Source organism: Apus apus, chromosome 2, assembly GCF_020740795.1.
Source record: "Apus apus isolate bApuApu2 chromosome 2, bApuApu2.pri.cur, whole genome shotgun sequence".
NCBI lineage: Eukaryota > Metazoa > Chordata > Aves > Apodiformes > Apodidae > Apus > Apus apus.
This window is the reverse complement of record NC_067283.1, coordinates 149567803-149580629: the sequence shown is the minus strand read 5'-3', so window position 1 is coordinate 149580629 and position 12827 is coordinate 149567803.

Below are 12827 nucleotides of genomic sequence, written 5' to 3'. Positions count from 1 at the left end.
ATTAAATGGAGAGCGGTGAGACAGGAAGTGACCTAGGTGTTAAATACTGCAAGCTGGTTTGTGTCGTTGTGAGTAAATGGAATCAATGCTTTGTATCATTATTTAAACACTATAATTAAATTTGGAACTTCAGGTGCTTAATGTTCTCCCTGGCCCACAGCCAGAAAAAAATTACTGTCAAAGGAAGGGGGGGCGGGGGCAGCAAGGCAGCTCAGGTGCACTGGAGATCAAGAGGAGAAGTTAGTTCCAGGGCACTAACTGAAATCAGTGGATTAAGGTATGTAGGAAGGCAACAAGAAAGTCCAAAGCCCTCTTAGAACTTAAACTGGCAAAGGAAGTAAAGGAGAACAAAAGGAGCTGCTTCAAATATACCGATATTAAAAGGAAGAAGAGGGAAAATATGAGCCCACTGCTGAATGAGTTGGGAGCCCTGGTAACACAGGATGCAGAGAAGGCAGAGCTGCTGAATGCCTTCTTTGCTTCAGTCTTTACTAAGACCAGCCCTTATGAGCTCCAGACCCTGGATATAGGAGAGGAAGCCTGGAGGAGGGAAGACTCTTCACTAGTCAATGAAGAGTGAGTCAGAGATCAGTTATATAAATTGAATGTGCACAAGTCCATGGGCCCTGAGGAGATGCACCCAAGAGCACTGAGAGAGCTGGCTGATGTTGTTGCCCTGCTACTCTCCAACGTTTTTGAAAGATCATTGCAAACAGGGGAGGTGCCTGGAGGAAGGCCAATGTCACTCCAGTCTTCATAAAGGGCAAGAAGAAAGATCCAGGAAATTGCAGACCAGTCGGCCTCGCCTCCAATTCTAGAAAAATGATGGAGTGGCTCATTTTGGAGGTCATCTTTAAGCACATGGAAGAGAAGAAGGTTATCAGGAGGAGTCAGCATGGATTTGCAAAGGGGAAATCATGCTTGACTAATCTGGTAGCCTCCTATGATGTTGTGACTGAATGGATAGATGCAAGGTGAGCAGTGGATGTAGCCTACCTTGACCTTAGCAAGGCTTTTGACACAGTCTCCCATAACATCCTTGCAAGCAAGGTCAGAATATGTGGGATAAAAGAATGGATAGTGAGGTGGATTAAGAACTGGCTACACAACAGAGCCCAGAGAGTGGTGGTCAATGGTGCAGAGTCCAACTAGAGACCTGTAAATAGTGGAGTCCCTCAGGGAACAGTGCTGGGTCCATTCCTGTTCAACATCTTTATCAATGACCTTGATGATGGGACAGTGTCTTCTCAGCAAGTTTGCTGATGACATGAAGCTGGGAGGAGTGACTGATTCACCTGAAGGCTGTGCAGCCATTCAGCGAGATTTGGACAGGCTGGAGAGCTGGGCAAAGAGGAACCTAATGAGATTCAACAAGAGCAAGTGCAGAGTCCTGCACCTGGAAAGGAACAAAAAACCCGCCAGTACAGGCTAGGAGGTGATCTGCTAGGGCGCAGCTCTGTGGAGAAGGACCTTGGAGTCCTGCTAGACAACAAGTTATCCATGGGATAGCAATGTGCACTTGTGGCCAAGGGGCCAATGGTATCCTGGGGTGCATTAAGAGGAGTGCCTCCAGCAAATCAAGGGAGATTCTCCTACTCCTCACCCTGGTGAGAACTCCCTTGGAGTATTGTGTCCAGTTCTGGGCTCCCCAGTTCAAGAGGGACAGGGATCTACTTGAGAGTTCAGTGGAGGCTACCAGGATGATAAAGGGACTGGAACATCTGCCTTGTGAGGAAAAGCTGAGAGACCTGGGGCTTTACAGTCTAGAGAGGAGAAGACTGAGGGGGGATCTAATTCATGTCTATAAATACATGAGGGCTGGGCATGAAGAAGGTAGGGACAAGCTCTTTTAACTTGTGCCCTGTTACAGGGTGAGGGGCAATGGACTCTAACTCAAGCACAGGAAGTTCCAACTCAACATGAGGAAGAACTTATTTACTGTGACGGTTACAGAGCACTGGAACAGACTGCCAAGAGAGGTTGTGGAGTCTTCTTTTCTGGAGACTTTCAAGACCTGTCTGGATGCCTTTATGAGTGATCTGCCTTAGTTGTGTGTGTTATTTTTTTTTTTTTTTTATTTTGGTTTATTTTATTCGGTCCTGTTTTAGCTGGGATGTTGGACTCAATGATCTTCGGAGGTCCCTTCCAACCCCTAGTATACTGTGATTCTGTGAACTAAAGTGAGGTCCAGTTGATCTCAGGAAGCTAACTGAGGTTTGCTCTTACTTCGTGTTGGTTCAGAGAGGTGTTTTCTGGCACTTCGTGCCTCCACCTTGGGTTGTCTCTCCATCGTCTATGCTGAAGTGGCTGCAGTGCTACCTTGGAGATGATTTTGCAGAGCACAGCTGCTCTAAAAATGTTTTTAAACTTTCACTAGCAGAAAAGAGAGGGATCATTGCTTCTAATGATGCAGATTCATTCCCAGAAGGACCCACTCCTGTCCTTGATCAGACTGTCACTGGTTTTAGGTGGCCTTCATGCACTTCCCTGCAGGTTTCCCAGAAAGAGACAGCAATGACACTCTCTTTGGCAGCTCTGCACTTTCCTGACACTGTCTCAGCCCAGTACTTGTGGCTTAGAAACTAAGAGACTGGGTCTAAATCATGCTGTAGTAATTGAAGCAAATTTTGTGCCTTCTTTAGGTGGAAATACCCATAACAACAGACTGAATAGGGGGTCTAGTGTCACCTTTTCTGGATACAGCCTTTTGGGTAAGATATTATCCTACACAACAGGAGTCCTGGATTCATGTCCCTATTTTTAGTGTGACAGAGTAAGGCCATGAGAACAATATTTGTAGAGGATAATTTAATTTTGGTTCCCCCCAGGTAGTCTAATAACTGGGAACTGACATCGGGGAAATCCATAGTGAAAATAAACTTCAGTTGTCAAGCCCAGTTTGCCACTGGAGCAGATTGCAAAGATTTTCCAGCTGTGGTGTCTTCAAATCAAGAATGGGAAATTTCCTGGAAATTACTGCTTAGGCAACTTACTGAACTCAGCATAGAAGTAGAAGAGTGAAAGGTGCCTAGCAGAAGGATAAGATCAGACTAACTGATCAGACAACCCTCCGCTGTGAGAATCTATGGATCATTGGCACAAAAGATTTTTACAGCCACTAAATTTGTGGAGATCTTTTTTTTTTTAAAAAAAAAAATATTCAAGATTGATAGCTAAAGATAATTGGTGCCACAGTTTTAAAAGAAAACTCCATCATACATGTAACCTCAATACAGCAAATTATCCAATGGTATTTATGCTACTTGTGGCAAAACTGTGCCTCCAATATATTGAAAAATACTATCATGAAGCAAAATTTGTAAGGGAGTTTCTTATTTTCACCTAGCAAATTTTCAAGTCAAGCTCAGTAGTTGGTCATTGGGAAGGCCTTTAGTCATATTGAAGAAATGGGAAAACAGGGAGATCAGGGGTTTTCCATGTGCTGTCCTACCAGTGTTGTATTCAGAGAGATAACTCTCCTCATTCATGTTGCATTTTTCTTAGCATATTTTAGCAGGTCTGTCTGTCTTTGGCAATCCACTCTAGGGGAAAAGAAAATAAAGATCAGAGAAAATTACAGTGTGAATTGCAGAAAGATACTTTTGAGCAGTTTCAGTAAAGATGAGATTGCTTCCTAAAGATGATCTTTAGAGCAGTTTCCATGGTACGTGCAAACATCCTTAATACACAATTATGCTCAAGTCCCTTTCAGACGTTTCTTTATCTAAAACAAGCAACATAAATAGCTCATTCACCCTTCCACCTAAACCACCACTTTACCTCACAAACAGTGCCACTGAAATCAGCAACATGGATGGCAAAATCAGTCCCTGGGTAATCATGTTTTCCAGGAGGATTTCAGTTCAGCTAAGAGGTTCTCATCAGATCCTGCAGAACTGACGTGGACTCGGGAACAATTAAGGCTTTGCAGGATCAAACTGATAATTATCAGGCTTTGATTAGTGTTCCCTCCTAGGTATGAAGCTTATCTTTCAAGTTTTGATCTCATGAGAAATTTCTCTAAATATTTCTCATTGCAGCTTCTTGAAATACAGTTGTCAAATAACTTTGCCAGCCAGACATATTAATGCTTTACAGTTTATTGGAGTTGATACCAATAACTTCTTGGGCATGCTAATTAACCCAATGGTGCTTTTACATTTTCCAGGTTCAAGCAAATAATCCCTCCCTGATTTTTAGATGTATTTCACAATTTTGGAAAAAAAAAATAATAATATATATATTAAATGCAGAAATTCAGACATTTTTATATAATAAGATTATAATTGTTATGTTGCTGTATTACAGTCTAAACAAACCACATTGCTTAGATGTGGATCTCTCACCTTTATGTCACTGTTGTCATTCTTAGATCTCAGGTATGACCCTTGGGCAGTAAATTCCTTGGGGCAACAGACATGCTCTTCCCATGTGGTAGAAAACATTAGCTTTACAAAGCTGTTTTGTTTGTGGTTTTGTTTGTTTGAAAGAGGAGTAGAAGCAGAGCTTTTTGTCTTTTATAATAGCACATGTGTGATTGGTTGGATGATTAAGACTTTGGGTGTGTAGGATAGGCAGAGATAGGGTGGGGTGTCCCACTCTCAGAATGTGGTGGATTTATAGTGGTGGGTATATAAGGTGGGTATACAGTGGTTGCCCATCAATGCAGAGGTCTAGAAAGTGTCCATCACTTCAGTGATGAGTCAGTGTTTTTGGTGCTACAAAGGTTCCCAGCAGCCATGGCTGAGATAAGTGAGACCTCCACGACAAGCTCCGTGAAACAATATTGACATCACAGCATCTGCAGTTAAAAACCTGCTGATGTGGACACTGATCAGCCAGACGTTTCGAGGTTTCAGATGTTTTGATCTGAAACCTTTGGGACTACAAACCAATGAATTAGATCATTCATCTGGGAGGAAGGAGAGCTAGTTTCTTGCAAAGGAACAGCTTTTTAAATAATGGTGTGTATGGAAATTAGCAGGCTTGGGACATAGCAGACTCTAGAGTATGTCACTACCAGTTGACACCTACAGTTTCAGATAAAGGCAGTAGTACATATATGTGCTACCTCAAGTTGTGACTGCTCTTCTGTTAAGGGTTTTAAGACTACCCTTTATTTTTTGGAGAGGATCAAAAAATTACATATATATATACATATACATATATATATATACACATACATAATAATAAATATATATATATATATTTTTTTTTTTTTTTTTTTCCAAGGACCACACTGGGGAAATGTTTAACAATTATCCTAGCCTGGCACAGACACACGTGAGGCTGCATTTGCTGTCCAAATAGGAAACTTATATCTCTAGCCCCTACTGTCTGACACGTTTCACATGTATTAATTCTACACATTTTTTTATTTTATTTTTTTTTAAGCAGACACCTAATTAGCTACTGGCTGCTGTTTTTCTCTTAGACAAGCTTTTGGGAGATTAATGATAATGAAAAATTGCTGAATCCTCTTTATTCCAAAGACCATTCATTGCAATACTTCAGATCCAACGCTGTAACCCACAACATACTGCTGGATGCTCTGCTGCTTTCAAGTATAATCCTCATCTGTGTTTTGGGAGAAAGGAGGGGTTGTTTGTTTTTGAACATCCACGTCTGCTTTGGTTCCTACTTAATTTACAGTGTGCTTTCAGCTGTTCTGTTAACTTGCCTTCTGTGCATATTCCACAAAGCGAAAAGAGTTGATAACTCAGTTGTACAAACTTTGAAGAGTTCTACTTTTTTTGAGTCATTTGATGGATTACATGTATTTGAGTAATAAGCTGTGATGTGCACACTGTCACAGACCATGCCTAATGGATTGGGAGTAGGAAGCTTGTAATCCCACTGTGAACATTTGCATGGCTGTTTTTGCAGGCTGCTAGTCAGAAAAATCAATGGAAGCAAAACAGATGCTGCCAAAAATGAAACTTGTCTGATGGCAGTCGGGTCTTTTATTGCCATGGGGAGAAATGAGGTGCTGTGCTGCACCCTCACATCACATGGAGGGAGCCTGAAGATCTGTCTGTAGAAATTTCCTGGAGCTGAACTGTCTTCCTGCAGATTCACTCTCTTTCTCAATTACTTTCATTCAGTTCTTTTCTGCCTCTGGCAGACACCTTTCTTCTCTGAAAAAGCAGGGATGAAAAATCACTTGCCAATGTAATGGGGAAGTTAAGGGAGACAGCCCAAGGGGGGTTTCACACCTCAATTTTAGCTGCCTTTGGCTGCAACTTTCACATTAATTTTTGTAATAATTTAAAAAAAATATGCAATGTTGACCTTCCAGCCCCCCAGAATGTGGGTAGAAACTCTTATCACATAGAATCTCACTCTAATTGTGGTGTATATTTGAAATAAAAAAATAACTGCACTGAGATAGATATCTGAGTAATGAAGAATATTCTTTTTCTTAAGAAGTTCTGTCAATTTTATCTCTGCAAGGCAAGCCATGAAGCCCACTATCGCAGAGGTGATGGTAGATCATTCTACCAAAAGGGCATCTCTTCAGAAGAATTATTTTAATGAACATTTTCAACTGTTGTCTCTTATGTTGAGCACACTTGAGAGAGGCTTGGCTGTGCAATGGAGTTTTTCATGCCAGAGGAAATAAGAGAATCACTGAATGGTTTGGGTTGGAAGGGACCTTAAAGATTATCTAGTTCCAACCCCCCTGCATGGGCAGGGACACCTCCCACTAGAGCAGATTGCTCAAAGCCCCATCCAACCTGGCCTTCAACACTTCCAGGGATGAGGCATCCAGAACTTCCTTGGGAAATCTGTTCCAATGTCTCACCACCCTTACAGGAAAGAATTTCTTCCTAATGTCTAACCTAAATCTATCCTCTTCCAGTTGAAATCCATTACCCCTTCATTATGTCTTGTCTTTACAAGCTCTTTTCAAAAGTCCTTCCCCAGCTTTCCTGTAGCCCCTTCAGGTACTGGAAGGCTGCTCTAAGCTCTCCCTTGAGCCTTCTCTTCTCCAGGTTTAACAATGGCAGATCTCTTAGGAGTGAATTATTCTTCCTGATGTCATGAACTTTCATTACTATATTCAGTTTCAAAAATAAATTGTACTCCTTTTTACTACATCTCCCTTGCTTTTTCTGGACTTGTTTTGTTTTTTTTTTTTTTTTTATAACTCAAGAACAACCAGATCCTAAAACTTGAATGCAAATTCCTGAGAGGAGTCTCCTTTTTAAATAATTCCCCAACCTTTTTTGTTAATAGGCCCAGAAAATTAAGAAAAGTTCCTCTATTCTTTCACAAATCACACCAGTAATTTCAGATTTCATGGAGGAAAGTCACTGTAGCCCTTTGTAATTAAACTTCCTGCTATATCCTCTTAATTATATGCCACTTTCTTTAGCAAAATTATTACCTAGTCCCTTTTTAATATAATAAAACAGATTTATTTTTACTGATATTTCCCCTCTCATGCAACTAAGATCTGTTTTGTTCACAAAAACTTCTCTTAGCTTTTTAGTAATCCGGATCTCTTGCATTCTCATTAGTAAATAATAAATCTTTAAATTTCATCCCTTCTAAGAGTATTGCATTTTTTAAATATAAGGATTATCAAAGTACTGTGAATTCTCACCCAAATTTGGATTACTTGTAAGCTTCTGAATGCAGCACAAAGCTTTGCTTACATGCCTTTTTTTTTTCCTAGCATTTGCATTTGCAAACAGTAGGTTTGTAAATCACCTCCCATACCCCAGTGCACAGAGTATTTTTGAAATGATTGCCAATACATCTTGGGTTTCATCTAATTAAACCATACTCAACTGATGGATCAGCTTCTGTTTTATCTTTCCTTGGAAAATGATATTATTTTCTTTTCTAGGCTTTCTGGGACACCTTCCCTAATTTCTTTTAAAGTCCTGCAGAAATTCTGGAAAAAATAGTAGGATAATTTACCCTGGGAGGCCTAGTTCATAATTTCAGGTTAGGTCTTATCCCACACCCAGTGAAGTAAATAGAAAGATCCCTTATGATTTTTGATTAAACCTGATGCATTCAACATCGTTGCTGTCAAACCTCTTAGGTCGAGACCTCCTCTTTTTTCTCCTCAATACCTTAAGTGTGGGCAAGGGCTAAAAGAAAGTTGGACTCATTACATGACCTCTACAGAATAGAGAACTTTCAGTGACACAGAAGAGAGGAAGAAACCATCAAAATTGTGTATATCAGAGATAAAGACCTGAAGACTGTTCTTCTCTCCCACTCTGGATGCAACCTACCCCGTGCCATAGAGCTTACACTCTCAAATCTCTCTTGATTTGAGAATCAAGAGTTGACTTTGCTCTAGTCTTCTTCCTGGATATCACTAAATCACACACACCTTTACATCCTCTTGAGAGACCAATGTTGTGAGAGCAAGCTTAAACTCTTAGCAATTTTCATGGGAGTTTCTTCTGTGAATTCACAGCTTACAGTGCTCACTTGTCCCTCTGTCAGAATTAAGGGACAAAACTGGTTTTAGGGAAAAAGCAAAGCAAAGAAACTGGACACAGGTAAAAAGAGAGCAAAACAAAAACAAACAAACAAACAAACAAAAACAACCCAGCACCCTATGTTGTACTTTGGTGATGAATTTCTAGCATTTTGCCTGAGTAGCATCTAAACCTCTAAGGGCTACATGGGTTAAACATTACATGACATAAGAGTTCAGGTCAGGCAGATTATGAATGTGACCATGCCTCTTGCACATTTTATGTGTCCTAATCCTTCTCCTAATGGTTAAACTGCTCTTCTACTTGGTGGGAGCAAGAAGCGAGAAGCTTTCAATCCCAGTTTCAGCACTCTAGTACCATACTGCCAGATAGAAATGAACCAAGCAGAAATTATTTTCATTGACTTTTTCTACAGTCTGTATTCACATAGTCAGGGAATCAGGGATGGGTTATGTAGAAGTAAAGACCTTTGATGTTCCCATTCCATGTGTTTCCATGTTACAGCCTTGGGAAGGGCATTGCAGCTTCTCTCCAATCTCACAGCAGATGCAGAGAACTGAGAAAAGTTGTGGCATTGCATGATAGGAAGGGAGAACTTTTGTGCCACTGATCCGTGGGGTGCCAAGGGACTTTTACGTTGCACACCAGGACTGCTTTTGCTCCATGGATGTATGATCCTAATGCTGGCACTGTGTCCTATCAGGACAGAGACTGATCTGTGATCATGCTTTGTCGTTCCAAAAGTTTTAAAGACAAGACTCTTGTTCAGTTCTTTAGCTTTGGGTATCACATGTAACTTTGAGGCAAGATCCCAAAAGAAAGTAGTAACTGCATCTACTGCTGAGCATTCATTCTCTTTGGGAAAATAAGCAGGAGATATATTTCAGTCACTGTTCCTAATAACGCAGCCTCTTACCTTTGTCCTTTGATTAAAGTGTAAAAACTGGCTCCAGAAAGGGTCTGCCATGCTCTTGTCTCAATAGACCCTCTGGCAGGTGGGAGGCTGGGCCTCTCCTGCTAAGCTGAGGGTGTGAACTTTTTAACAGCTACCTCTACAACGAATAACATCAGAGGATATTTCTCTATAGCCTTGACAAGAAAGATGAAATTTCTACAAGGTGAGCTATTCAAAGCATTGCTATCTAAGCCAAAATAAATGCAATATTTAAGTAATAGAAGGACCAAAAGTTTAGAGCAAAGAAACTGGATGTCCCTAAGCTCCCCAAACCAAGGGCACTCAGGGCTTAAATAGACAACTCAGCATGTTGAAGAAGCAGGCTCTAAATATGCTCTTTATTAAGATGATAGACTACAAAGCAGGTACAGAAGGGAGTATATTTTTGAAAATGAAGAATTCTGAAGAGGTGTGAATTTCTTCATCAATGAATCACATGAATATTAATATTCATATACTAATTTATAAAGCATTGCTGGTGAATCAAGTTGGTTATCTTCAGACAGGAAGCAAGGATGTTTTGTTTAATCAAGTTTTCTTGACTGGTTTGTTAATTAGGTTCCACCAAATCAAAGAAGCTCAAATAGTGACACTGAGATCTGAATGAGTCAGTTCTGAAGACAAGAAGTATTGCTGTGTTTTTGGTGGGGTTTTTTTGTTTGTTTTGTTTTGTTTTCATTTGATGATATTTTTTTTTTATCTGTTTGGTTAAGTTAGCTTCCTAACAGTAGTGAGAAGAAGGGAACATCCGTGAGGTGTAGGGAACAGAGTGCAGATCCTTATAGGAAAATTTTTGGTGTTTGCTCATGACTATCACATATGCTAAATTATGTCAAAATATGCATATTCAGTGCAAAAAAAAAAAATAATAATTGACTTACATAGATCAAGTGCAAAGCACAGTAACACATATAAACCAAAAAGCACTGTAGCTGGTGCAGGTATTGCAGACTTCTGCAAAAATGTATCTCCATGTCTGTTTCAAATATATATATAAACAATGGAAATCCATGTGCTGATGTTTTTACTTCACAGTATCTCGACACCTGGAAAAATTCTGCTTTAAGTAATAATCTGTGCCTATTTCCTTTTTATTTATTTTTCCAATCAATGAAATGGAAGCTTTTGATCCATATAAGCTTTACAACAAAGTTATGAAAACTGGAGATTTAAAGAAAGATTAAGGAATTTTTATACAGGCATATAAACTAATTGTCAGATGTAAAAGCAGATGCCGAGTATGCCTGAAAGGAATTTTCCCAAATAAAGATTTGGGGATTTTGCCTTTCCCTTAGTTGCTTTATTCCAGTTTCTATTAGAAACAAGGATTCTGAAGGGACTGAGCTGAACAGCAGCAGTGGTTCTTTCTGGCTCCTCCAGCAAAGAGTCTGAGCTCCCAGCCTCATCCTCTTCCTTGGATATGCTCTGTCTTCACATTTTTTATCATCTTGCCCTGAGCTTGTTGGTCTATGATAAGAATGAGGCTATCAACACATTTTTTGTTTTAGTTGTTGGGTAAGAAAACAGCATTTTTTTGGTTATGCATAGCTGGCCAAATATGTGCTGAAGTGACTGTGTGGTTCTTGTGCCAGCTCAGGCTATCTGAGGATATTTTTCTAAAATGTGAGCACCACTTTGGAGTGGCCTGACTCCATCAGCTCACTTTGTAGAGGATCTACTTGCTAAAACACTGTCAGGTGTCAATACCTACTGCTTTTCTGGCTGCTCTTTAAATGGTGACCTGGTGAGCTGGCTGAGGACCACTGGTTTGTTCTTCCAGGTGATGATAATTCAGTGAGATCAGCAGAAGCCTGAGGGGTTCTGGTGCTGCTTTCTTTTCAACTCACAAAATGATGCCCAGATTGATGAGGCAGGATCTGCAGCACCAACAGTGAGGCACATCTGGTTACTTGTTATTTTTAAATGTAAATTTATTTAGAAAAACACCCAACAAAAACTAAGAACTCACAGCTTAAACTAGTAGGCCCATAAACATCTATAAGAAACATAATGTTTTGCAATTGATCAAAGTTTTTGTTTTAATTTATTTTACATTTTATTAGCCTGAATAATCAACTCCCAGGAAAAAAAAAATTCTCAAAACTCATGGCCTGACATGAAGAAAACCAAAGAGACCAAAAAATTAGCCAAATATGCAATAATGAAGACTAATCCTGTCTTGGCAATGGGAAGGAACAGATGACTAAAGAAGTCTTCTTCATCTCAGGCCATGGTGGTTCAATAACAGCACCCTGCCAATAGCTGGCTTAATCCAATTCCTGAGCACATCAAAACATGATGAAAGAACTGAGTAACAGGCAAAATGCTGGATCCCCAGTCTTCCTGTTAAAGATGAAGACTTAACTGCAAAGTCTTAGATTTTGAGATCTTCCCAGAATGAGAAGGCCCCTGTCTTCTAGGTGGGACAGTCACTAGTATTATGTTGCTTTCTGTGCACACAAATAAGAGCAGGGACGTTTCTTCTGATTTCTACCTTGAAGCAGATAGTGTGGATGCGAGATGAAGTGGCTGGAGAACTGATGTAACCTGGGTCTCAAACCTGGATGTTTACCACTGTCTTGGTGTGGCATTGAAAAGGAGGAATTAAATATTCTGGATACAAACAGTCTCTTATTTGTCACCAGAAGCTGGAGTGAAAAAACCTGGGTACTAGAAAACATGTGAAAAAGTGTAACTTCCCAACTGTTCATGCACAAAGGAGCATTGGTAGAATCATAGAATCATAGAATCCTAGGGGTTGGAAGGGACCTCGAAAGATCATCTAGTCCAACCCCCCTGCCAGAGCAGGGTCACCTAGAGCACATCACACAGGAACGTGTCCAGGCGGGTTTTGAATGTCTCCAGTGAAGAAGACTCCACAACCTCTCTGGGCAGCCTGTTCCAGTGCTCTGTCACTCTCACAGTAAAAAAAAAAAAATTTCTGATATTCACCTTAAACCTCCTATGCTCCAATTTGTATCCATTACTCCTTGTCCTATCACTGGTCATCACTGAAAAAAGCTTAACTCCATCTTCTTGACACTCACCCTTTACGTATTTGTAAACATTGATGAGGTCACCCCTCAGTCTCCTTTTCTCCAAACTAAAGAGACCCAGCTCCCTCAGCCTTTCCTCATCAGGGAGATGTTCCACTCCCTTCATCATCCTTGTGGCTCTGCGCTGGACTCTTTCAAGCACTTCCCTGTCCTTCTTGAACTGAGGGGCCCAGAACTGGACACAATACTCCAGATGTGGCCTCACCAATGCAGAATAGAGGGGGAGGAGAACCTCTCTTGACCTACTAACCACACCCTTTCTAATACACCCCAGGATGCCATTGGCCTTCTTAGCCACAAGGGCACATTGCTGGCTCATGGTCATCCTCCTGTCCACCAGGACCCCCAGGT